Consider the following 25,460-nt stretch of genomic DNA (forward strand, 5'->3'; position numbering starts at 1 on the left):
AGAGGCCGTGCTAGGGGCCGTGCTGCTATGCAATCCTGTGGCCCTAGCAAATTGCCCAGTTTTAAAAAGCCAATGACCCTGAACTCCCAAAATGCTGAAGAGGTAGTTGACTGGCTTACACAGCACACCCCATCCTCTACCGTTTCTAACTTTACCACAACATCCTCCTCATCCTCCACTGCTATGGCCACCCCACGTAACACTTCCTCCACCACCGGTGCCCCTTCTTCACTGGGGTCAGAGGAGTTATTTTCCCATGAGTTTCTTGAACTGAGTAATGCGCAACCATTATTGCCAGAAGAAGATGAAGGAGATGAGGACCTTACACCAGATTTAATTCTGGCAGAGAACACGATAGAGATGGACATAATGAGTGATGAGGAGGAGGTCCCCGCTGCTGCTTCCTTCTGTGATGTGTCAGAAGAAATTGATGCATCTGAGGAGAATGATGATGAGGAGATTGATGTTTTGTGGGTGCCTAGTAGAAGAGAGCAAGAGGAGGGTAGTTCAGATGGAGAGACGGAGAGTCAGAGAGGCAGTAGGAGAATAAGACTTAGAAGAAGCAGGGAGGACAGCCCGCAGGGATCAGTAGGGCAACAACATGTATCGGCACCTGTGTTCAGCCGGCCAACGCACCCGCCATTGCCGCCAATACCGCCAACTCCGCCAACTTCTACTGTTACCGCCAGATCGCACACTTCCAAAAAGTCAGCAGTGTGGGATTTTTTTAATGTGTGTGCCTCTGACAAAAGCATTGTAATTTGCAATGAGTGCAGTCAGAAACTGAGCCTTGGTAAGCCCAACAGCCACATAGGTACAACTTCTATGCGAAGGCACATGAGCGGCAAGCACAAAGCACTTTGGGAGCAACACCTCAAAGGCAACAGGCAAACTAAAAGCCACACTCCTTCTGGTCCAGCATCTTACTGCTCTACCTCTGCTCTCCTTGACCCGTCTGAACCACCCTCCACTCCGCCTTCCACCTTGACCACCTGTTCCCATTCCCAGTCATCTGCCACCAGCCAAGTTTCTGTGAAGGCCATGTTTGAGCGTAAGAAGCCAATGTCTGACTGTCACCCCCTTGCCCGGCGTCTGACAGCTGGCTTGTCTGCACTCTTAGCCCGCCAGCTTTTACCATACCAGCTGGTGGACTCTGAGGCCTTCCGCAAATTTGTAGCAATTGGGACACCGCAGTGGAAGGTACCCAGCCGCAATTTTTTTTCTAAAAAGGGAATACCACACCTGTACCAACATGTGCAGAGCCAAGTTACCGCATCTCTGTCACTTAGTGTTGGGCCAAAGGTCCATATGACTACTGACGCATGGTCCTCCAAGCATGGTCAGGGCAGGTATGTCACCTACACTGCCCACTGGGTGAACTTGGTAATGGCTGGGAAGCAGGGAATGGGTAGCTCAACAACAACAGTGGAGTTGGTGTCACCACCACGGATTGCACGCGGTTCTGCCACCACCTCTACTCCTCCATCGCTCTCTACCTCGTCTTCTTCTTCTTCTTACTCTGCTGCTGGGTCCTCCTTCTCCTCCTCCACACCTGTGCACCCCCAGCTCCCCCTAGGCTATTCGACGTGCCAGGTACGCCGTTGTCACGCTGTCTTGGGGATGACGTGCCTGGAAAGCAAAAACCATACCGGATCTGTACTCCTGTCATCTCTGCAGTCACAGGCCGATCGGTGGCTGACCCCACACCAACTGCAGATCGGAAAAGTGGTGTGTGACAATGGAAGCAATCTGTTGGCAGCGTTGAGACTAGGCAATTTAACACATGTGCCCTGCATGGCACATGTGTTAAATTTAATAGTCCAACGTTTTGTCTCCAAGTACCCAGGATTCCAGGACGTTCTCACCCAGTCCAGAAAGGTGTCGGCCCATTTCAGACGTTCCTACACAGCCATGGCACGCCTTGCTGACATTCAGCAGCGCTACAACATGCCAGTCAGGCGTTTGATTTCTGACAGCCAGACTCGCTGGAATTCAACGCTCCTTATGTTGGAACGTCTGCTGCAACAACAAAGGGCCGTCAACGAGTACCTTTTTGAACTGGGTGGTAGGACTGGATCTGCACAGCTGGGGATTTTTTTCCCCCGTTACTGGGTGCTTATGCGCGATGCCTGCAGGCTCATGCGACCTTTTGAAGAGGTGACAAATATGGTCAGTCGCACCGAAGGCACCATCAGCGACCTAATACCCTTCGCTTTCTTCCTGGAGCGTGCCGTGCGACGAGTGACAGATGAGGCTGTAGACCAGCGTGACGAGGAGCTGGAAGCGCACGATTTCTGGTCGGAATCACCAGAACGAACCCAGGCACCTGCTGCAACGCAGGGAGAGGTGCCAGAAGTGGAGTCAGAGGAGGAAGGTGGCTTTGTGGAGGAGGAGGAGGAGGACCAACAGGAGCAGGCTTCCCAGGGGGCTAGTGGTGACCTTTTGGGGACCCCTGGTCTTGTACGTGGCTGGGGGGAGGAGACCGTGGATGATGCAGTCCTTGATAATGAGGAAGCGGAGATGGATAGCTCTGCATCCAACCTTGTGAGAATGGGGTCTTTCATGCTGTCATGCCTGTTGAAGGACCCCCGTATCAAGAGGCTTAAGGAGAAGGACCTGTACTGGGTCGCAACGCTACTAGACCCTCGGTACAAGCATAAAGTGTCAGAAATGTTACCAACATACCACAAGTCCGAAAAGATGCGGCATTTACAAACCAGCCTGCAAAACATGTTGTACAATGCTTTTAAGGGTGATGTCACTTCAGGAACTCATCAACATTCCAGGGGCAGAGGTGCCAGTAATCCTGCCACGAGCACACCTGCAAGGACAAAGCCCTTTGGCCAGTCTGTAACGTCAGACATGCAAATGTTTTTCTGTCCAAGGCAGCGCCACAACCCTTCTGGATCCACCCTCAAAGAACGCCTCGACCGCCAGGTAGCGGACTACCTGGCATTAACTGCAGATATCGACAAGCGATGAACCCCTGGACTACTGGGTGCGCAGGCTTGATCTGTGGCCAGAGCTGTCACAATTTGCCATGAACCTCTTGTCTTGCCCAGCCTCAAGTGTGCTCTCAGAAAGGACCTTCAGTGCAGCAGGAGGGATTGTAACTGAGAAGAGAACTCGCCTAGGTCACAAAAGTGTCGATTACCTGACCTTTATTAAAATGAATGAGGGGTGGATCTCGGAGGGTTACTGCACGCCGGAAGACTTGTTCTGACTTCTATGCAGCTGTCCTTCTCTTCAAGCCTCATGACTCCACACACAGCTGTCCTTTAGCGTCCTCCTCCTCCCTCCGCCACCGTTACAAACTAGGGTGCAAACCCTACTGGTTTAATTTTTTCTGGCCTCTGTGCTTCAGTGGCTGCAACCAAAAAAATTGGGCAAACAATGTCTACAAGGTCAACGAATGGCAAAAAATGACTATTTTCAGCATTTATATGGCATATTTTTTCTGGCAACTGTGCTTCAGTGGCTGCGTCCAAAAAAATGCATATTTTCTGCATTTATATGGCATAATTTTTCTGGCAACTGTGCTTCAGTGGCTGCGACCAAAAAAATGCATATTTTCTGCATTTATATGGCATAATTTTTCTGGCCTCTGTGCTTCAGTGGCTGCAACCAAAAAAATTTATATTTTCAGCATTTATATGGCATAATTTTTCTGGCCTCTGTGCTTCAGTGGCTGCAACCAAAAAAATTTATATTTTCAGCATTTATATGGCATAATTTTTCTGGCAACTGTGCTTCAGTGGCTGCGACCAAAAAAATTACTATTTTCAGCATTTATATGGCATATTTTTTCTGGCCTCTGTGCTTCAGTGGCTGCGGCCAAAAAAACTGGGCAAACAATGCCTACAAGGTCAACGACGTTGACCTTGTAGGCATTGTTTGCCCAGTTTTTTTGGCCGCAGCCACTGAAGCACAGAGGCCAGAAAAAATATGCCATATAAATGCTGAAAATAGTAATTTTTTGCCATACGTTGACTCAACGTATATGGCAAAAAATGACTATTTTCAGCATTTATATGGCATATTTTTTCTGGCAACTGTGCTTCAGTGGCTGCGACCAAAAAAATGCATATTTTCTGCATTTATATGGCATAATTTTTCTGGCCTCTGTGCTTCAGTGGCTGCAACCAAAAAAATTTATATTTTCAGCATTTATATGGCATAATTTTTCTGGCAACTGTGCTTCAGTGGCTGCGACCAAAAAATGCATATTTTCTGCATTTATATGGCATAATTTTTCTGGCCTCTGTGCTTCAGTGGCTGCAACCAAAAAAATTTATATTTTCAGCATTTATATGGCATAATTTTTCTGGCAACTGTGCTTCAGTGGCTGCGTCCAAAAAAACTGGGCAAACAATGTCTACAAGGTCAACGTATGGCGAAAAATTACTATTTTCAGCATTTATATGGCATATTTTTTCTGGCAACTGTGCTTCAGTGGCTGCGTCCAAAAAAACTGGGCAAACAATGCCTACAAGGTCAACGTATGGCAGTTGTTTAAAGAGAACAGTAGATTACTAGCCAGCAAAGCTACCTAAGCTAAAATGTCCCTCAAATCCCTGCAGACTTCTGTCCCTCCAATACAGAGCAGTATCAAGCAGATTACTAGCCAGCAAGCTTACTATCATCTGTCCCTGAAATCACTAACAGCTCTCCCCCTACACTATCTCTTCCAAGCACACACAGGCAGATTTTTCAGATACATTTTTGCCCTTGATCCCCCTCTGGCATGCCACTGTCCAGGTCGTTGCACCCTTTAAACAACTTTAAAATCATTTTTCTGGCCAGAAATGTCTTTTCTAGATGTTAAAGTTCGCCTTCCCATTGAAGTCTATGGGGTTCGCGAACCGTTCGCGAACCGCTCGCATTTTTGCGCAAGTTCGCGAATATGTTCGCAAACTTTTTTTCCGACGTTCGCTACATCCCTATTGATCATCAATGGCTAGGACTCGAAGTGGTACAGCCAGGGTTTGCAGAGGAATGGAATGAAGTTCCGCAAAGACTTTATCCAGGAAGTTCCCAGCTGCGCCGGAATCAAGGAAGGCGTGGGTAGAAATGATCTTGGAAGCAAACTGTATCTGTACCTGGAGAAGAAAACGTTGAGCAGAAGATTGGGGAAAATGATCAATTCCGCCCAGGTAAGTTTCCCCAAACTTACCTAGGCGCTGGCGTTTCCCGACTTCACAGGGCACTCATGGGCGAAGTGGGATTTGCCTCCGCAATATAAGCAAAGTCCTGCAGCTCTTCTCCGTAACTTTTCCTGTTCGGAAAGACGAGCACGTCCAATCTGCATTGGCTCTTCAGTGGGAGCAGGAGAAGAGACATGAGTTGAAGAAGAGGTAGCAGCTGGGCTAGGAAGAAATGGTCTCTGGAAGCGAGGAGCCAAAGGAGGTTGGACCCTCCTCACCCGTTCTTTAATAGCTTGATGTTCCCTTTGCCGGGTATCCACCTTAACTGCCAGGGCGATAAGATCTTCCCAGCGTGTGGGCACCTCACGGGAAACCAGGTCGTCCTTAATGCGCATAGACAGCCCATTATAGAAAGCGGCATGGTAGCTGTCGTTATTCCAGCTGGTTTCAGCGACCAAGGTGCGAAATTCAATCGCATATTCAGGTACAGAACGTGTTCCCTGACGAATCTGGAATAAGCGTGACGAAGCGGACGCTGCCCGGCCAGGAGCATCAAACACCGTGCGTAGTTCTCGGATAAAGGCCTTGGAGTCATCGATTAAGAGATCCTCCTTCTCCCATAGCGGTGATGCCCATTCCAACGCTTTCCCAGTCAGGCGAGTAATGATGTACCCAACCTTTGCGCGTTCGGAGACATATTGATGGGGAAGCAAAGTAAACTGGATCTCACACTGGTTTATGAATCCTCTACAGGCCGCCGCTGAAGAGTGGCGGAGCCGGAATGCGAGGTTCAGAGACATGAATCGGTGCCACAGGAATCATAGCCGGGACGTCAGCAGGAACCTAGACCGTGGGTGAGAGAGCCGACAACTTGTCCAAAATAGCTTCAAGAGCTTGACAAAAGTGGGTCTGCCGGGCTTCGTAGGCCTCCATGCGAGAGGCAATTCCTCGGAAAGCTCTCCCAAAGTCAGGCTGAGCAGAGGCCTCCTCAGACGGGTCCATGGCCCAAATATACTGTAAGGGCCCGAAGGCGCAGTTGGAGTGAGGACCAAGGAGGAGGCAGGTAGCAAGCCGAAGTACAAAGGGATGAGACGAGAGAATAGTCGAAGTCCAGGCAAAAGTTCAGTTCAGGCAGCCAAGAATCAATCCAAAAGACAAGCAGGAGTCGGTACACAAGAAATCAATAGCAGTAATCACACCCAGGAATACACAAGGTAAGACCTATATTTGGGCAATGATAGCAATGTCCAGAGGCTTAATATAGGCCAGGTTTTGGCGCCAATTTGGACGCAATGGCGTCAAGGCGTTGGTTCCGACATCCTGACGCTGACGCATTGACGCCGGCGCACGTTCTGATGCCGGCGACCATTCCGTCGCCGGCGACCAATCGGCAGACGGGAGGAAGAAGGCGTCATAGAGCCGCGACCAACAGGATCCACATGGTGAGGTCGGGAGTCGCCATTTTGGATGCCGTCGCCATCTTGGACGCCATCTTGGAAACCTTCCATTTCCATTACAGCTGGGAGGCCACATTATTATTAATTTCTTGATGGAGTCTGAGGGCCGGTGTAAATTTGAAAATGGGCAGCAATTGGCCCATGGGCCTGACTTTGGACATGCCTCGTATAATTGTTTAAATTGGCCAATTTTTATGAAATAAATGGCCGGCAAGTATTGGCATTATGGAAGTGGTTTCTTTGGCTGTTGTTGCAATCTTTATCCAGTGGAGGAGGCAGCGGACTAGACATACTGAAGGGCATTTCACATAGCTCCATTTAGACCTAATACCTCACTAACACAAGCTTGTTTACCCTCCTCTGATGAATTGCGTGCAGTCGAACACAAGGTGCAAAGTGCAGGGCATACAAAAACAAGGTGATCCCTGCCTTAAAAATTGTTACTTCTACGGTTCCATTAATGTGTTGTGCCTACACATGGCTCTGACTTGTGCTGAGTGAAGCATGCGCTAATGCCTGATTTGTGTTCGCAATATTAAATCGTGTGCAAATAACTACACACTATTTTTGCTATCTGTACTCACATGGCAATTTGTCGGCTAAAATAACTCTCTTGTTTATTGGTTGGCACTGATCAATCTTTCTGTCCTTGCTTTGGGAATTTTTCCCTCTATTTTCAAAATGCTTCAATTTAAGAACTTTTTGTTTGACTTAAGATTAGTACATTAGTTTGATCCTCTTTTGATTACCAGTTTAACACAGTGGACAGAAATTCTGGCTCACCTTAATCAGAGCAGAACCAGCATCAAAACATTAGACACATAAAATGTATTATATTATTATGTGGTGTGCAGACTGCGATATCATAAGGTAAATTCATTTTTTGGCTAGATTAAGTTAATCACACTGCCTTATTTCATAAGATTTACTGCATCTCTGAATGCATATAATGTTTACAAATCTCCTGCCTTTGAGAATTGTTTTGATAGAAAGTATCTTTCAGCTCAGTAAAACAAATACCGAGGGCTTAAAGCATGCCCTGTACTTTAGCTAAGAGATAAAGCAAATTTCACATTAGTAGCAGGGGTTCTCGGTTCTGAAATAAATATGTTCTATTCCTTGATTTGAAGGATGTTCCTTACCATTTTCCATACCAAAAAAATAATTATTTAGGGCTCATTTAGAAAGAGTGAATGTAACAGTTATTACCAACATAGTGCAAGTGTTGTATGTCAACATGATAAGGAAGCTATTTGATTATTTACTCCTGTGTTATGAAGAATAATCTTCTAATAACCATATTCATCATCATAATTACCATATATTTATATAGCACCAGCAAGCTGTGAAGCAGAATAAAAATGGAAGATTGGAGGGCCCTGCTCACTACACGACCAATTCATCTAATAATTTATTGTAGGTTTTGGACACAAGAAGCCTAATATACCATTATCCCACTATAGGGCCCACAACCTTGAATCACATGCTAGGAGGGTTCCAGGGGTCACTCTTTTGTAGTTAACCTACTGTCCACTTTGGATATAGTGAAGCTGAACAGCTGCACACCCGATTACAACCTGTTGGTGCTGGATAAGGAGCAAAGTCCACTTGTCCAAGGCAGTATTCGAAAGATTGCTTTCAGAAAATGGCCTACAATTTTCAATAAGGTTAGAAAAATAAAAAGGAACATTATTTAAAGCAGTGCCTATGGTTCATGGAAAAATATTTCAATGGAATAACAAACACATGGAGGTTTTTTTAAAAAAAAAAAAAAAAAAAAAGTAGGAAGCCAGATAGAACTATAGCAGAAGCAAGTGTCTGGAGGCAAAGAAAAAAATATTGTCTATGTTTGTAACTATAGAAACACTAGTGGAAATGGTGTGTTGGCGCCATTTTGTGAGCAGGACTTTATACCTGGAGTAGAGAATTTGATATGAAGGAAATGTATGTGAGTAGTGTGTGTTATTATTACAGTACAGGTATGGGATCCGTTATCCGGAAACTGTTATCCAGAAATTACGAAATAGCAGTCTCCCATTTTATGCAAATTTTTTAAATTATTTCCTTTTTCTCTGGATAACAGGTCCCATACCCATATAACAAATAACAAGAGTTAAATCACAAAATTCAAGCTAAGAGGCCAGTAGGAAGTTGCAAATTGTTCAAGTACAGTCTTCCAAGGGTAAAGGCAGGAAATAATTTAAAGGAGAGGGTTAAAATGAACAAATTGTTGGTAAAGTGATAAACAGGAGAATGAATTCAGCAGGGATTGTAGATTGATGTAGATATGTACAACAACTCATTTAAAATGAATTGATACCCCACAGTCATATTTGTGCAGCTAAATAAATAAATGCAGTACTGTTAATTTTCTATAACAGCTTTCCGAAACACTGACAATTTTTTGTTGATATATGCTACTAGTCACACTTAATAGGTCAGTTTAGCTCTGGATAAGACTGAACTAAAGCAATTTCTAGTGTTGATTTAATGGGTAATAAATCTGTAATATAATATCACAATCTTTTACATTGCTCTAGCTGACCTGCAAGCTTCTTCTGTAGAAAAGAGCATTTTATAACAATTTATAATTATAATTTCAATTTTCATAGTCATACGAGCATTCCTTTCAATACAAGAGGAATCCTATGTCCTGCAGCACTGCTTTAATGCACCAGTGTACTGTATATTATAGCATTAATTGCTATGACAATAAGGCCTAATCATTTATTTTAGCAAACCCAAGGGCATAAATCGGACATCAAACTTTGCCTGCTTCCTTGTAATGTCACTCCACCAATCATAAGGTAATTATATTTGTACAGTTCAGCAGAAGGGAAGGAAATGAAGGCTATCATTGGCATTACTAAAATAGCAATATTTAGAGGATAAAGAATTTAAACATTCAGTAGTAGCAGGAAATCAAAATTCAGTTTCCTTACTGGGCACTCTGCAAAGTTCAGCACAATTTTTCCAATGTATGACATTTCTGATCAAAATAAGTAGTGTTTCTAGTAGGGTATTTGGGAGAAAATAACAAATGAACAAATAACAAATAAATATTATCTAAAGTTCCACAGATCTCCCCAGTGTGGGTAAAACAGACAGTTGTGGCTTGAAAACAAAAGCGATCATGCACAACACATGCCCAACACAGTGAAACAATACAATACTACTTCAAAGTAAAGTTTTTTTCTATGTACATGCTAGATATAAAACTGTGCTATTTACTTTAACTTCCTTTTACAACAGGGGTCACAGGAGCCACATTCAAATGTAAAAGGAGTTGAGGAGCAACACAAGCATGAAAAAAGTTTCAGGGGTTCCACATAAGGGCTGTGATTGGTTGTTTGGAAGAACCTATATTTACTAGCAGCCTACAGGAGGCTCTGGTTGGCAGCACATCTGTATTTTTATTTGCAACCAAAACTTGCCTCCAAAGCTGGCATTCAAAAAAAAGCAAGGCACTGATTGGGGATCACTGCTTTAGAACACGAAGGGATACAAGAGCATGCTTGTCGCAGCCTGTTTTTGCACTTTGCACGCTACCTTCTGTTAACTCAAATAACCCAGATGACCCAATCTGATGTCAAGCAAAACTGATTTTAGTGTTAATATTACTGGTCCCTTAGGGGCAAATTCACTAAGCGCCGAAGCGCCGAACGCTAGCGTTACTTCGCTAGCGTTTGGCATTTTCGTTACTGCGCAAATTCACTAAACAACGCTGGCGTAGTTTCGCTAGTGTTACTTCGCACCCTTACGCCTGGCGAAGATTCGCTAGCGACGTAACTACGCAAATTCACTAACGCGCGCAGTGTACTGAACGCTACCTTTTACGCTAGACTTCCTTCGCCACCTCAGACCAGGCGAAGCGCAATGGCCTGGCGCAACTACGAATCTTAGTGAATTTGCCCCTATGATTCAGCATCAGAATAATCAATATAAAAAGTAATGTTTCTTACAATTTCCCAGTGGATTCAGTGAGCAATAGAAAATTAATAATATGCTACATAGACATTGAAAAACATTGGCTTTTTTTAACCAAAGGAAGACTAAAACTCATAATAGGGGTTGTTTACTTAACAGAAGGCACTGTGCAAAAAACATTTGAAATCAGCCATTTTTTGCATTTTGCACACTGCCATCAACACATTCTACAGTGCAATACTCCTGCTCTCCTATCCATTTGGGAGAGGACGCAGGCTGCGTCCTCACTTGCCCTACAGCAGGCAATAAAAACTGGACTGGCCTGTGCCCCATATCAATGCAGTCTACAACACCAAATTTGTTTATTTGGTGCAAGGTGCAGACTGCATTCAGACCAGGGAAAGATGTGTGTAATGAATAAGTACTAGGAAGTGTGCTCTTGAACTTCTTCCCTGGGTCATTATAATATAGTTTGCCATCTGTGGAGTCCTCATGTGGGAGTCATTAGTTATGCTCTTGTACTCTGTGGTTCAAACAAGGTTTCCTCATGGTGTTAACATATTCCAAAATGCTAAATAAATTTAAAAGTGGTTGCATAAACTGTAGGATGAAGTCAAACACCTTCCTCAGTGAAAAAGCGAATTTCTTTTTTGAAGGATGGTTTAGTATCCAACTACCTACAGGTACCTACAAGGGGAATCTACTATCCAATTGGTAGTAGATTCCCCGTGTAGGTACCTGTAGGTAGTTGGATATAAACACTATTAAGGGGATTATTTTATTTTTGTTCAGTATGGTATTATAAAACCTCATAAATAAAGCTACATTTCAGATGCAAATTTTATATTCTATTGTATAGTTTGAATAATTGATACACACTTATCATTGTAATACACTGTTCGGTACCTGTTCTTTTAGAAAGGTCTTTAAATGTCAGTTTGCCTGAAGTGTCATCAAAAATGTTTTCATGCTTTAGAATCAATATAAATCTTGATGTCTCCTGTCGATTGATGATAAGACATCAATAAATTATGTGGTCAGCGCTCCCTTATAAATCATCGACTTTGACTTCCACGTGGCATTTAATGTATTTTACTTTCTGCATGCAACAAGTAATAAAAACATTTCAATTGATTTTATGACGGTTTAGACTTATTAGAGAAGCTTTGGATCTGCCAGCAAGGTTACACAGAAATGCAATTGTTTTCGCAATAATCATATTAGGGAAGAAGAGTTACCATTTATACTTTAAAAATAGACATATAAGTTCTGTAAAACAAATACATTAGGGGCATATTATATTATTCCCAGTACATACACAATTATGAAACTGACACAATTATTAAAGCTTTGAGCAGTTTACATAATATGTTACATAGTAACATAGTATGTTAGGTTGAAAAAAGCCACACATCCATCAAGTTCAACCTTTTAGCTCTATTTTAATCTGCCTAACTGCTAGTTGATCCAGTGGAAGGCAAAAAATCTCTCCAATGAATCCTCTCCAATTTGCCTCAGAGGGGTAAAAAAATCCTTCCTGGTTCCAAAATGACAATCATAGTAGTCCCTGGATCAACTTGTACTGTGAGCTATATCCCCTCACTTGCTAAAAAGCCACCCAACCCCTTCTTAAATCGAATGTATCAGCCTGTACGACTGATTCAGGGAGAGAATTCCACATCTTCACAGTTCTCACTGTAAAAAACCCCTTCTGAATATTTAGGCGGAACCTCCTTTCTTCTAATCGGAGTGGGTGACCTTGCCTGGTAGTACTGTAGCCCAAGTCAATATCTGGGTAATTAAAATCCCCCATTATCATTACTTTCCCCAAACTAGCAGCCTTTTCTATTTCCATCAGGAGCTTAGCCTCCTCCTCCTCACTTACATTAGGGGGTCTATAGCATACTCCTACAATACTACAAGTCTTCTGCTATCGGTCAACTCTTTTCCCAGCATACATGCACCGAATATTGTACGAAAATTCATTTTGTACGATATTATCTGTGCGTCTATGGCCACCTTTAGAGTCTGTTGGAACTCCTGCTTGGATTTATGCACTTTTTAGATCAGTCTCTCTGTCAGGAGTGCCAATGCCCCTATCAACCACCATCACCAACAGGGTTCTGCAAGAAATCTTCTCTCAAAACATCTCTCTTCTCCTTTCTGTTCAACACACTCTTCAATACACTCTTCAACAGCTTCCTACCATCAGGAGTTCTGCAGCACTGGCGACCTTTTTGTTACTTCCTACTCACCCTTAAGGTTTATTCCAGATATAATGAGTTATGGCATGATAAGCAACATGACAGACCAGACATCTTTGGCCACATTTACCACAATTACCACCTTTGGATTCAGTCATTTGTAGCTAAAGCTATCTTTTGTCACGCCATTATTATTCTAGCACCTTATAAATTCTGTTTATATCTGTAAACAATGCAAGAAGCACTGCAGGAGATAATTTCTCCTAACTTTCCTTAATGTAAATATTAATATGTTAATATGTTTTGATATATTTTGCCCATATTGAACAAAGTGCACTGTGTCAAACTTGCTGTATGGTTGGCAACTTGCAGGCAATCCAGAAAACACTTTCCATCCTGTGCTCCTTGCTGTTAAGAAATCAAAGCCTCAGAGGTTTTGCAGCAAGACATACTGTATACTTCAGTGATATGTTTATGATTGCTGCCTCCACATTTTACAGGATAAACTAGCTCTCTCAAACTGTTAGAATTATTATTCCCAAAAAACATACATATATACGTTTAAATAATAAAAAGTAATGCTACTAGTATAAAGAGCAGTTGTGAATAAAGAAGCAAACTAACATGGGGATAAAGATTTAAATACAACCTGCCTTTACATGAAAAGGTGCAGTTGACCAAAACATTACAGGGAACCCATTTGCTGCTGAACAAGGAAACTGACCAGAAGCAAAATAAAATATATTTTCAAATATTGATTCTTTCTTTCTATTTCATGTCAACTTTCTCGATTCCAAGCAGAGCAAAGCATGAAAGTGTAATGAGTTTCTGAATACACAATCTAATGGTGCAGGCTGTATCAAAGCTTTCAGCAGTTGCCTAGATGCAGCTTCCCAGCAGTACTAAACAACTTAACTATAGTTAGCTGGAAGACCTATAGGCTGCATTTCCCCACTGGAACAATGCTTTCACTAATCCATTTACTGTATCATTTCAGCTCCTATATGAAGAGACTGGCAAGTGAAGCTGGTTGCATGGGATGGCATGGACAGTGAAACATATGAGGAAGCAAGAGAAAGGGGACGGTTTAGTGGTGGGAATTAAGCATTACAGTGAAGGTGCTGGGAGAAGTTCACGATATCAAAGCAACTGGAGGGGAGGCTAAATTTTGGAGGGCTCTAAGAACATGAAGAGGAATTTTTAGAGAGGCTGTTGCTGCAGCTAAACTGAGTTATGTATGACAATGAAGGAAAACATCTGAGTGTGATTGCAGAGCAAGAAATGAAATGTATGTGGAATTAATAGAGGATATCTAATTCAAATTTGGGAAGAGACCCTTCTGCCTGCAGCCTTGTAGTTTTATATAAAAGCCTTATGTCTTTACATATTTCAGTATGGGCTACATTATTCTCTGCACTGCCAAGCTCACATATAAATCAGCATTAATTATACAGTAATACATTTCATTGTGCTCTAGATAATATAAAATAACAAAGTTCTACACACATTAGTGGCAGGTGATAGGCAGCCTGTTTTTACAATTTCCTTGCACTGCACTCTGCACCTCGCAACCCCGCATCATTTTTTAATCTCTGCAAGGTGCAGAATGCAGCAAGGTCCAATGTGCAAATGAATGAACATTAAGGGGAGTGGTTTTCATCTTTTAGTGCTCACATTTGCACAACACCTGTAGATACAGTTGCCATGCAATGGGTGAAATCATATGCCCAAATTATGACTTACATTAAGTTTGGTACACCATTATTTACTGATAATAAATGTTAGTAATTGACAGGTACCTCTTTGGGGAAATGCCAGGAGTCCAAGCAATTATATTATATTTTATATATATCCTGCATTTCTCTGCTTCAGAAAAGCTTTTGTTGAAAGCTTCAATATTAGTCTGCAACAGAAAAAACATAAAGCACTGATTATGTAAAATTACCTCTATAATTCTCTAAAAAGATAAATAAGGAACACCAACATGAAAATGGAATGGAATAGATGATGTAGAATGGGGGAGAAATGATGGAAGGCGAAGGAGCTAAAGAAATATATATTGCTGCATATGAAACTCTGCTTTAATTGTAAACATTTGATCATTTGCTTTTAAAGAGAAGTTAATCTCAAAAAAGATGCCTATGTTACCCTAGCATTCAGTTCATTAAACAGGGACATTGGAAGAACAGGGGCTTGATTTGAATAGGAGAAAATGGAGGGATCCAAACGTGGATAAGCATTTTAAATCCTGTAAAACTGTACAAAAAATATATATATAATAAATATACGGTCAAGTTTGTTTTACAAAAAGCATAGCAGAAAATGTAGACATTACAAGTATATGACCTTCATGCTTTCTTCTAAAAAATAATTTAAACATTAAATAAACCTAATCTGTTGGTTTTGCCTTCAATGAGGATTAATTATATCTTAGTTTGGATCAAGGTACTTTTTTATCATTATAGAGAAAAAGGAAATAGTTCATACAAAATTGGATTATTTGGATAAAATGGATTCTATGGGGCAAATTCACTAACAATCGAAGTTGCGCCAGGCGCAACTTCGCCGCGCTTCGCCGCACTTCGCCAGGCAAATTTTCGCCAGCGCTCCGCAAATTCACTAAAATGCGAAGTTGCGCACAGGGGTAGCGTAAGTTTGCGAAGTTGCGCTAGCGTTAATTCGCTATATAAAGCGAAGTTGCGCTAGCGAAGGCTAATTTGCATACGGCGCGAAATTCAAATTTCAATGGAGGAACACATATCTGCACTACAAATGCCTAGAAAACCTTCAAATCTGCCAATAAAAATTTTATTTTGCCCTACACATGTGCCCACTGTCTAGGTAAGTTGCCATGAGTCAGGAAAAGTAGGGGGGAGGAAGGGGAGCCCCAAAAAAATTTCGATCTTTTTCAGCCTATCAGCCATCATGTAGAAAACACGCCAGCGTTTTTTGGGACTTAGAAAAAATTTTGACTTTTTTGGAAACAATCCCTATCTACTCTATTGCGCTTCGCCAGGTCTGAGGTGGCGAAGGAAGTCTAGCGTAAAAGGTAGCGTTCGCTACACTGCGCAAGTTAGTGAATTTGCGTAGTTTGGTCGCTAGCGAAAAATCGCCTGGCGTAAGGTTGCGAAGTAACACTAGCGAAACTACGCCAGCGTTCGTTAGTGAATTTGCGCAGTAGCGAAAATGCCGAACGCTAGCGAAAAAACGCTAGCGTTCGGCGCTTCGCGCCTTAGTGAATTTGCCCCTATGGGAGATGGCCTGATGAAATTCTGAACTTTCTGGGTAATGGGTTTCCAGATAACAGATACTTACTATGCCTGTATTAAAATTTGTATTATCTGTATTAAAATTTTAGTTGGGAATTTTTGAATTTTGGCAAATTCTGATACCATTCGGACAATCACTATCAACCAATCAGCAACTGGCTTTGATTAACCTGTTGCAGGTGGAGGTATAAAATAATGATTGGTTGCTATAGGTTACTGCACTAGGGCAGATTTGTTCAGCATTAGTAAAGTAGCATTTATGAAGAGGGTACTAGTTAATGTACTACTCTGACACATATTTAATATATTTGACTATATTTTAATTGTCTTTTACAACATTCCATTTGCTGGCCAAGGTAGAAAGTAGGAAAAGAAATGTCAACGTAGTAATAAGTAAAATTGGATTAACATGAAACATTTTCAATGCCATTTAATGTCTTCAACCAGATTATGACAGAATAATCATTATGAATTTCACTTTTGTGATTTGGTAAGAGGGACAAATAAGTAAAAACATGTAATGCAGAAGCTGAATCAACCAAATGTCAGACTGAAATATTTTGTGTTATATATGGATAGACGCATATGTACCACTCCTAAAAAGATTATTTTTGTAGTTGACAATTTATTTTCTATGCTGGAACACTTGCATGGGGGGAGCAAGGCCAAATGAAAAAATATATTTTATCAATGGGTAAAGAGAATATTGGCCTAAAGAATGCATACTACATATACAGGGCCACTCCTGCCATGAGGCAAGGTGAGCGAGCGTCCAGTTACAAGGGGTTGCGCTATTGTGCTCATTGCACTAGTGATGCTGCTCCCCTTTGACATTCTTCGACACTGATTTTTAAGCATGTAGCGGGGGGTGCAGATTTGGGAGCTTTAGTAAATAACCTCATTATTTTCACTATAAGTAGTGGAATGGAAAAAAACTTGGAAAAACAAGCCTGCAGTTGTGCATGACTGACTGCTAAGTACTGTAGTTCAGCTACATACTGTACATCAAAGTTGTATAGAAAACATCTTAACCATGAACCTGAATTGCTGAGTGTAACAGTGTTATATGGGAAACTTACCATTTCTTTATGGTAGTGCCACATAAGCATATTGTAGTTGAGAATTTAATAGACCAAGAGGCATATTTAACAGATTTTGTTCTAAGTCACAAACTCGAATTAGATTTACTAAAATTTTGTGATTTTGTATTTTAAGCATCTTAAAGCTGCTGATGTAATGTAGATGTCAATGGGGGTTGTCCTAGGTAAATGTAAGTGATTTTTTTTTTCAATTCAATTTTTCAATGTTTTTTTGGAAAGTTTGCAACTTAAAAAAAATTCACAAATTCAAATTTTGATAAACGATTAAATAGTGACAAGTTATATACCATTTATATACTGTGTGGCTTGTAAAAAATTGAAATACATTTTTCACATATATAGTGATGAGCGAATGTGTCCCATTTGCTTTGCTGAAAAAAGGCAAGACAAGACGACAACATTTTTTTACTCAACAATTATTTACACGCACAACTTTTCTTTTCTCACTTCAATGGGGCTTTCCTTTTGGCGACTTTTTAGTCTAGGCAACTTTTTTTCCAAATGTGTTAAAGTCAATAAGCATTTTTGCTGCAGTTTCTCTGAAAGATTTGCAGAAATGGAGAAATGTGGAATTTCGCATTCGCTCATCACTAGTTATCTGCAAACACAGGTATACATATGCATCTGGTATTTAGAGGGTCCCTAAATATATTGTTGTCAAGTTTGAATTTTTGGTTTAGCCAGCTTACACCGTAAGAAAAAAATCTTTTTAAACATGAATTTTATGCAGTTATTGAAATTTGTCCCTGCATTTTTTTTTTAATTTAAAGGGATGAACTTTTTAAGTAATTATAAGTGGTCAGTGTACTGAAATCTCTGCAATTGTGTATGGGATCTGTTACCAAAAATGCTCAGGACCTGGGCTATTCCAGATGTCTACTAGAAAATCATTTAAATATTATTTAAACCCAATAGGATTGTTTTGCCTTCAATATGGCTTAATTATATCCTATATGGAAGTTTGGGTCAAATTCAAGGTACTGTTTTATTATTACAGAGAAAAAGGAAAAAATTAGAATCATTTGATATAAAATGTAGAAGGATTCCCAGCTATTTGATCTGTTTTTCTAGTATATTTTCTAAAACTAACTAATAAATAATGACACATCTAATTTAAATACTCATAGAAACAAGGCTTAAAGGTCTAGGCTGCACACAATAGGCATGTCTGTATACATGTGAGAGATACATAGACACCATGATTACATGTAGCCAAAGGCTCTGCAGTTCTCAAAGAACAATTGTGCAATTGCTATTTGCTTATTTACTATTCGTTATTCTTTTTTATTTATTCTATTTGAAACAGTGTGACCATGCAATAACAGGCAAGAGAGGCAATTAGTGACAATTCCCTTGGGTATTTCTCAGCCTCAGTTAAAATAAAATGAATAATCCTGTTGAAAGTGTTACCACTACTGCCAGAAAGCCACTGTAATTGATTGCTAATGCACTTTAAACAGTCAATGGTGATCTGATTTAAAAGCAAAGGGGGGGCGTGGCTACATGGCGTACTGAGCAGTCGCAGGGAACAGGCTCTCCCGACCCAGGCCAGCTGAAACGCAGATTAAAGAAAGACCCGAGGCCTGCAACCATGGGGAAACACCACAAAAAGTCGGAGCAACCCTCCCAGAACCAGACACAGAGTGCTCAAAACACCATGTCTCCATACCTGGGTAAGAAAGTGGTGCGACGCGTGGAAACCCGGGAATCCAAGATGGCGGGCGCAGAGGCCCGAAGCCCAAGCCCAGCAGGCTCTACTGCTTCCAGTTTTAGCACCGCATCGGCACCGTCTGATATTCGAGCCATGCTTGCCGCTTTGCCGACCAAGACGGATCTTAGGGCGATGGCGAAAACCTTGCAAGAATCCCATAAGGCAGACATAGCCGAGATGAAAGTGGAACTACGCAGTATTTGTAAGTCGCAGAGCAAACTCGACACGCGGTTGGGCAAAGTCGAAGTAGCGCATAACCAGCTTACCCACAGAGCTAACGATCACCACAGGTACATTTACCTTCTTCGCAAGCATATGGAAGACCTGGATAATAGGGGGCGACGCAATAACCTTAGGGTCCGGGGCATACCTGACTCGGTCCCTCCAACCGAACTGCGCAACACGGTGAGTGCCATTTTCAATACAATTTTGGGGAAAGATCCTACCACCCCCCCTGGAGCTGGATCGGGTTCACCGCACCCTGGGGACCCCCAGAATTAGAACCGAACGCCCTAAAGATGTTATTTGCTGCGTCCATAAGTTCACGATTAAGGAGGACATACTCCAGGCTCTACGCAACACAGATAAATACCAATATCAGGACTATGAAATTTCCATTTTTCAGGACCTAGCTTGGTTGACTATACAGCAATGCCGCGCCCTTAGACCCTTCACCACAGTCCTCAGGGCCAAAAACATTGCGTATCGTTGGGGCTTCCCATTCTCCCTCACTATCACGAAGGATGGGAGACAGCATAGCCTTAGGGAACCAGACGGCATAAAGGAGTTTTGCCATCACCTGGACCTGCCCGTGCCTGATCTCAAGGACTAGAGGGACTTGGCATATAATGGTGATCTGTTAGAGGCTTTGGATGTCGACCATTGGCAATGCAAGAGTAGAGCCCAGAGGCCTTCACGTCAGGCTACCCCGGAGCCTACGAAATGATACCCAAGCCGGGACAACTGTCCTATGGGACACCCTTGACGGGTCTTTAATCTGTCTAACTTTGTCACTCTTATGGACTGGCCGTTATTGGACACCTGCCTATCTGTCCCAGCTTACGGGTCTTTGTAAGCCTTCATGGTCCGCTTCCAGGCCCCGGATATTGGCCTTCTCTACCTCATCGTGGTCTTATACGGGACTTCCCAGATCGCACGACGGTGCTGTGAAGATAGAGCTCCGAGCTCTCCGCGTCATGCTACTCCTGGGCCCACGACTCATCGCCTAGACTGGGTCAACAGCCTCATGCGGACTCTGGATTATGCTGCACATCTTTTTGCTTACACAGTGGCTGGCTTTTGGAATCACTCGCCTCCTCACCGTCTTGGGGACCACTACAAGAATCGGCTCCTTTTACTCTCCATCTCTCCCATATTTTCCCCCGGGTCTTCCCTGGAGGGTCCCAACGCATGCCAGACATTCCTTTATTACACGGATCGGCTGATTCTGGACACCTATCCTATTTGTTTTACCTCCCGAGACTTTAGCTACAAAGATAACACACAGAAGATTCTTTGGTTATAAGTATTTTAAGTATTACTGTTTGTTACTCCTTTTCTGCCATGTTTGGAAAGATTTTCACGTTCTGCATTTAGATATCGAATGTACTTAGCGTAATTCTAAAGTAGTTGTGTCGTTACTGACTTTACCTGGGTCTTCCCACTTCCCCCACTGTACTTATACGTTTAGACTTCCAAGGGAGTCAGGCTCTGGTTTCGCATATGGTTCTCCCCGTTTCAGGGGACAGTGGTTTCGGAGGAGGGGTATTGAGGGAGGCGGATGAACAAAGCAGAGGGAAAAAAAAAAAAAAAAAAAAAAAGGGGGCATACGGGGAGACTGTACAGTTAGATAACTTGTGAATATACTGATATATGACAGTGATAACATTGTTATAGTGCTTTTTCGGCATTTCAACCCCCCCCCAGGCTTCCGTGTTACTTGCACCTCTGCCCATGACATATTGCTGTCATGTAAACTTTAGCTAGACCATAACCCCCACCTCTTGCCCCACTAACCCCATTCTAGTCTCGCTGCGATAGGTCTCAGGTTAGATTATAGCAGCTGACTGGGATCGGAGAGTCTACTAACCCACTCCAGTGCGCCAGACCCACGTTTCCTCACTTCAGGACCATTGGGTTCACTTTCGATACGATTTGGGCGATAATCGTATTGATTGCTTGGTCATGTTCTCCTTGTGTATATTGCACAATTGTTTTGTTACTCTATGTTTTTCTTTTCTGCTTTCCCCTCCTTTCCCCTTCCCCTCTCTTCCTGACACACTGACTGGGACTCTGATGCTTTCTCTTTTTATCACATTCAGCTTGCCCTTGGGTCGAGGCCTCCTCCGCGACGCCGGCGCTCTCACTAAGACCCATGGCTGACATACGCATTGGATCCATAAACGCCAAGGGGCTTAATTCCCCCATCAAAAGGTACAATCTTGCACGGGACATAAAGCGGCTCAGACTAGAAATTGTACTTGTCCAGGAGACTCACTTTAAAAAACAACAAACCCCTCTCCTCAGGTTCAAAGGCTTCTCTACTTTCGCTCACAGCACCCCCCTTGACACTAAAACTAGGGGAGTGATGATCTTGGTGTCTGATTCCATAGGCTTCACCCCCCTAGAGATTAAATCTGACAATTTAGGAAGATTCGTTTTTCTCAAAGGCACCATAAATGGCCTTAAACACACATTGGCAGCGGTATACCTCCCCCCTACTGAACAACAACAAGCCTTAACTCAGATGCTCCAGGCTCTGACACTATTTGAAGAAGGCATGCTTATTCTAGGTGGGGACCTCAACATGACATTAGAACCGGTGCTGGATTCATCTACTGGCAAATCTAGTATACCTCATAGAAAACTTGAAGCCTTCAGGAAACAGCTCAGGGACCATACTTTAGTTGACACCTGGTGACTCACTAATCCAGCGACGCGCGACTACTCCTTCTATTCCCACCCTCACAATACTTATAGCAGATTGGACTATATTTTCATCCGCCACGCAGATGTTAGCCTACTCAAAGACGCTACGATTGAGGCTATTACTTGGTCCGACCACGCCCCAGTCACTTGTACTCTTACACGCCAGACCCCCTCTGGCAAATCCAGGGTTTGGAGATTGAACGATTCCCTCTTACGTAATATAGCTGACAAAGATGACATAATACAGAAACTACGCAATTATTTTAAAGAAAATAAATCCGAACATATAAACCCTTGGACAGTCTGGCTAGCACACAAGTGTGTGATAAGAGGAGAACTCATCCAATTGGGGGCCAGGAAACAAAGAGAACGTAATGCTAATCTACAACAATTGATTTAAAAGCAAAGAATTGTAAAGGCTGATCACAAAAAGTAGACAGTAAATTCCCCAAGTAAGATTAAAAAATTGAAGAAAGTAGGACTCGGTATATTGAAGTAAACATTTACAACATCGTGTTATCAACAAGTGATGGGGGACAGACCCCCAAAATCTGGTAACGCCCAAAAAATATGGGGGAATTGACAGCTCTGCCAATGTTTCCCTTTCCGCATGTTGGGCCACTCTGAAATGAACAATGTGAATGTGCACCCATTTACTATCTTACCTTGCAGACCCCCCATCTGTGTGTAATTTATTATCTAGTTTAAATCCAGAAAATGTTGTGTCTAATTGTGGCAACCACAATCACATTTCTAGAAAAAAATGTTTCATTGTCAAAAAAATTACAGTAAATTGAGCCACTTTTTGCACTTATTATTTTGAACCCTATTGTTTCTCTAAGAAACATAGCCATTTTAAGGAACAAGGCTAAGACACATTTATTTGTAGTGATGGGCGAATTTGCGCCATTTTGGTTCACCGAAAAATTAGCGAATTTCCCACAAAATTCACAAAATGGCAAAAAATTCATGAAACGGCGCCGGCGTTTCGTTTTTGATGCCGGCGTCTGTGTTTGACACCGACGTCTGTTTTTTGGACGCCGGTGGACGTTTTTTGGACGCCGGCACAATTTTCTCCAAATCTCCTAATTCTCCGAATCTGAGCCTGGCAATTAATTTTGCCCATCACTATTTATTTGTAGCAATCCATAAATCCCAAGTGCTAGAGAAGCTTTCTTTGACATTTATTTGCTTTAATGTTAAATAAAAATAAAAAATGGTTCACATTATAATTTGGCAAAATTAAAAATATTTTTTCCTGTGTTTTCAAAACCACAAACATTTCTGTAATTTTGGTTACTTGGCACAGCAGCCCACTCAACAGAAAGGTTCCTTATTATAGCTCTGCAGTGAGCAGGGGCACGGACATGCGTTACTAAAATCCCCATATAGACTCTGAGTCATATCCTTTTTATTTTTATATGTTTTTATTATTTTATCTATCCATCTTTCAGATGTTATTTCTGAATTAAAGTAGTATCTAACTATCTATCTATCTATCATCGATCTATCTATAAATACTGTATTTTTTTTAACCTTTACAGGTATGTTAGTTATAGAGCATTTGTGGGGTCAGCCATTTCTGGCATATTTCCCATTTAAATGATATCACACTTATGGCTGCTATAGAAAAGACCCACTATGATTTAGACTGCAAATCATGCTTGTAAACATAATAAATTATGTTAAAAAGTAATAATATCTGAATGAATTATCTCTCGGTAATAAAAGATCCAAGTTTTCAATCAACTGTACAACATATTTTATTTTTTTATTTATGTTGAAAAGAAATCTATGGGATCTATTATACAGCAGATTTGGCCATGCCAGTTGCCATAGTGTCCATCATAATATTATTTTTAATGTACATGCAGCAAGACAGCAATAATTTATAAAAAGTAAGAATTATACCATAATATAGCAAACAAGGGATATAAAATAAAAAATAAATTCTTTTATTTGGCAGATTTGTTTTTGCTTTGTAATGTTAAGACAGTGTCAGGGAGCCGGGAGATCCCTCCAGGGAGGTAGTCAGGATCGAGGAGGAAGCCCTCTTGAGGGAGCAAGGTCGCGGTGTCCAAAGGGTTAATCCAAAGAGTAGTCAGAATCCAGGCAAGAGTTCAGGGGCAGGCAGATAACAGCAAAGTCCAAAGTCCAGGCAGGGTTAAGATAAGTAATCCGGAACAAGATTAGCAATATCAGCTCACAGGAAACCCAGGATACACTTAGGGAATGTTTCCTATACTTGGGCGCCATTCTGGCGTCTAGATAGCGTTTTTATTTTGAATTTGGCGCCATTGTGATGTCATTGGCGTCCTTGCGCTGACGTCATCGCGCCGGCGCCACTACCCACGTGGCGGCCATGGGCGCCGCCATTTTGGGAGCGACGCCGGCAGGGGAGGACGCGCCGCCCGGAGCTCCAGGACCTGCTCCGGGCGGCGATCGTGACAGACAGTAAGTTGTACTTGCTGAACTATACTAAAGTAGTTCAATACTCCATCTCAATCACAAAACAACCCCATTGATTTTTTTAATGTTTTCGTGACCTTAAGACATGGTTTCAAGTATTGCAAGATGAAAGAACCCATACCTGCACCATCTCAGACTTGAGAATTTAAGGAATCAGAATCAGGCATTAGTAGTTGGGGTACACTACAAACATTTCCAATTGTGATCTCAAAATAACCCTTGCCGTTTTATTAGGTAACTGGCTTGCCAATTCATCAGTGTTTAGTGACCTATAGCAAGTACAAGACCCACAGGTGTTCATGTTACTCTCTTCCTAAATTTCTCACATTTTTCTCTTTGTTCTTCATGCTAGACATCATTCAGTACACGCAGAAACCAAATAATCTCTTGCCATTCATCAGTCAAATAGACTTCAAGGTCAGCAACAGCGGTTTTGTAAAGTACAATTAACTAGAAATAATGCAGAATCTCTCAGAATATTTGTTTTTTTTTGTAACTTATATTTTATTGACAGGTTTAAAAGTTTAGAATATTTGTTTATGTTCTGCATAATAGTAATGTTCCTTGTTTTATTGTTTTTATGACCTTGGAAAAGTCTGTTGGTGGACTGGTGTTAAGGTCCTGTACTTATAACCAGTACATACAGGGCTCCTTTGTGCTAACTAAACTGTGGGGATAAAACTATCTGGGTCCCCAGGCAGTACTGGAGATGGGGAGTGCCCCACCTGTGTCATGATTACAGATTTGTGACTTCCTACAGTATCCTGGCACCCTGTAGGTTAATACTTGTGGGATTAGCGGGATTAGAAATGGAACTGGCAGACCAAATCAGCCTAAATGCCTGTATGTTTGAGTACTTGGAAAAATATAACATATAGTTTGGATGGGGAGTATAATTCATTCAGATAATCCATCTGATTACTGCATGCATGCAGTTACTAGGGCAACATTAGGATGAAGAGAGGCCATGAAATTTATCTTTTTGGGTCCCTTTGGGACTCTTAATTCAGGCTGCCGCTGTAAAAGACATGCTAATAATCCAACACTGGATTGGGGAAAATATTGGCATGCTCATACATGCATCATTATTTATTACAGTGGAACCTCAATTTTACATACCCTGAATTTAAGTTTTTCTGTATTTTACACAGTTTTTCTGTGGTTCTACCAATAGGCAGTATATAATGCATAAAACATTTTACATTATGCTGGATTTTACACCATATTTTTCTAGCCCTGTGAAAAATGTAA

The 25,460-nt window shown here is 41.8% G+C and overlaps 1 protein-coding gene across 7 annotated transcripts in view; it reads right to left on the reverse strand.

Moving 5' to 3' along the window:
- Positions 1-25,460, reverse strand: part of LOC108708905 (F-box-like/WD repeat-containing protein TBL1X) — a 275,459-nt gene that overhangs the window by 153,287 nt on the left and 96,712 nt on the right. For 2 of the 7 annotated variants that reach the window (XM_041583784.1, XM_041583780.1), the window contains one exon: positions 14,532-14,635. The exons of 4 other annotated variants lie outside the window; for them this stretch is intronic. The gene's annotated coding sequence lies outside the window, so the exon portion shown is untranslated. Of the gene's footprint in view, positions 1-11,434; positions 11,529-14,531; positions 14,636-25,460 lie in introns of all 7 variants that reach the window. One more of the 7 variants, XM_041583782.1, reaches the window with a different exon arrangement.

Source organism: Xenopus laevis, chromosome 2S (genome assembly GCF_017654675.1).
Source record: "Xenopus laevis strain J_2021 chromosome 2S, Xenopus_laevis_v10.1, whole genome shotgun sequence".
In the NCBI taxonomy this organism is placed as follows: Eukaryota; Metazoa; Chordata; class Amphibia; order Anura; family Pipidae; genus Xenopus; species Xenopus laevis.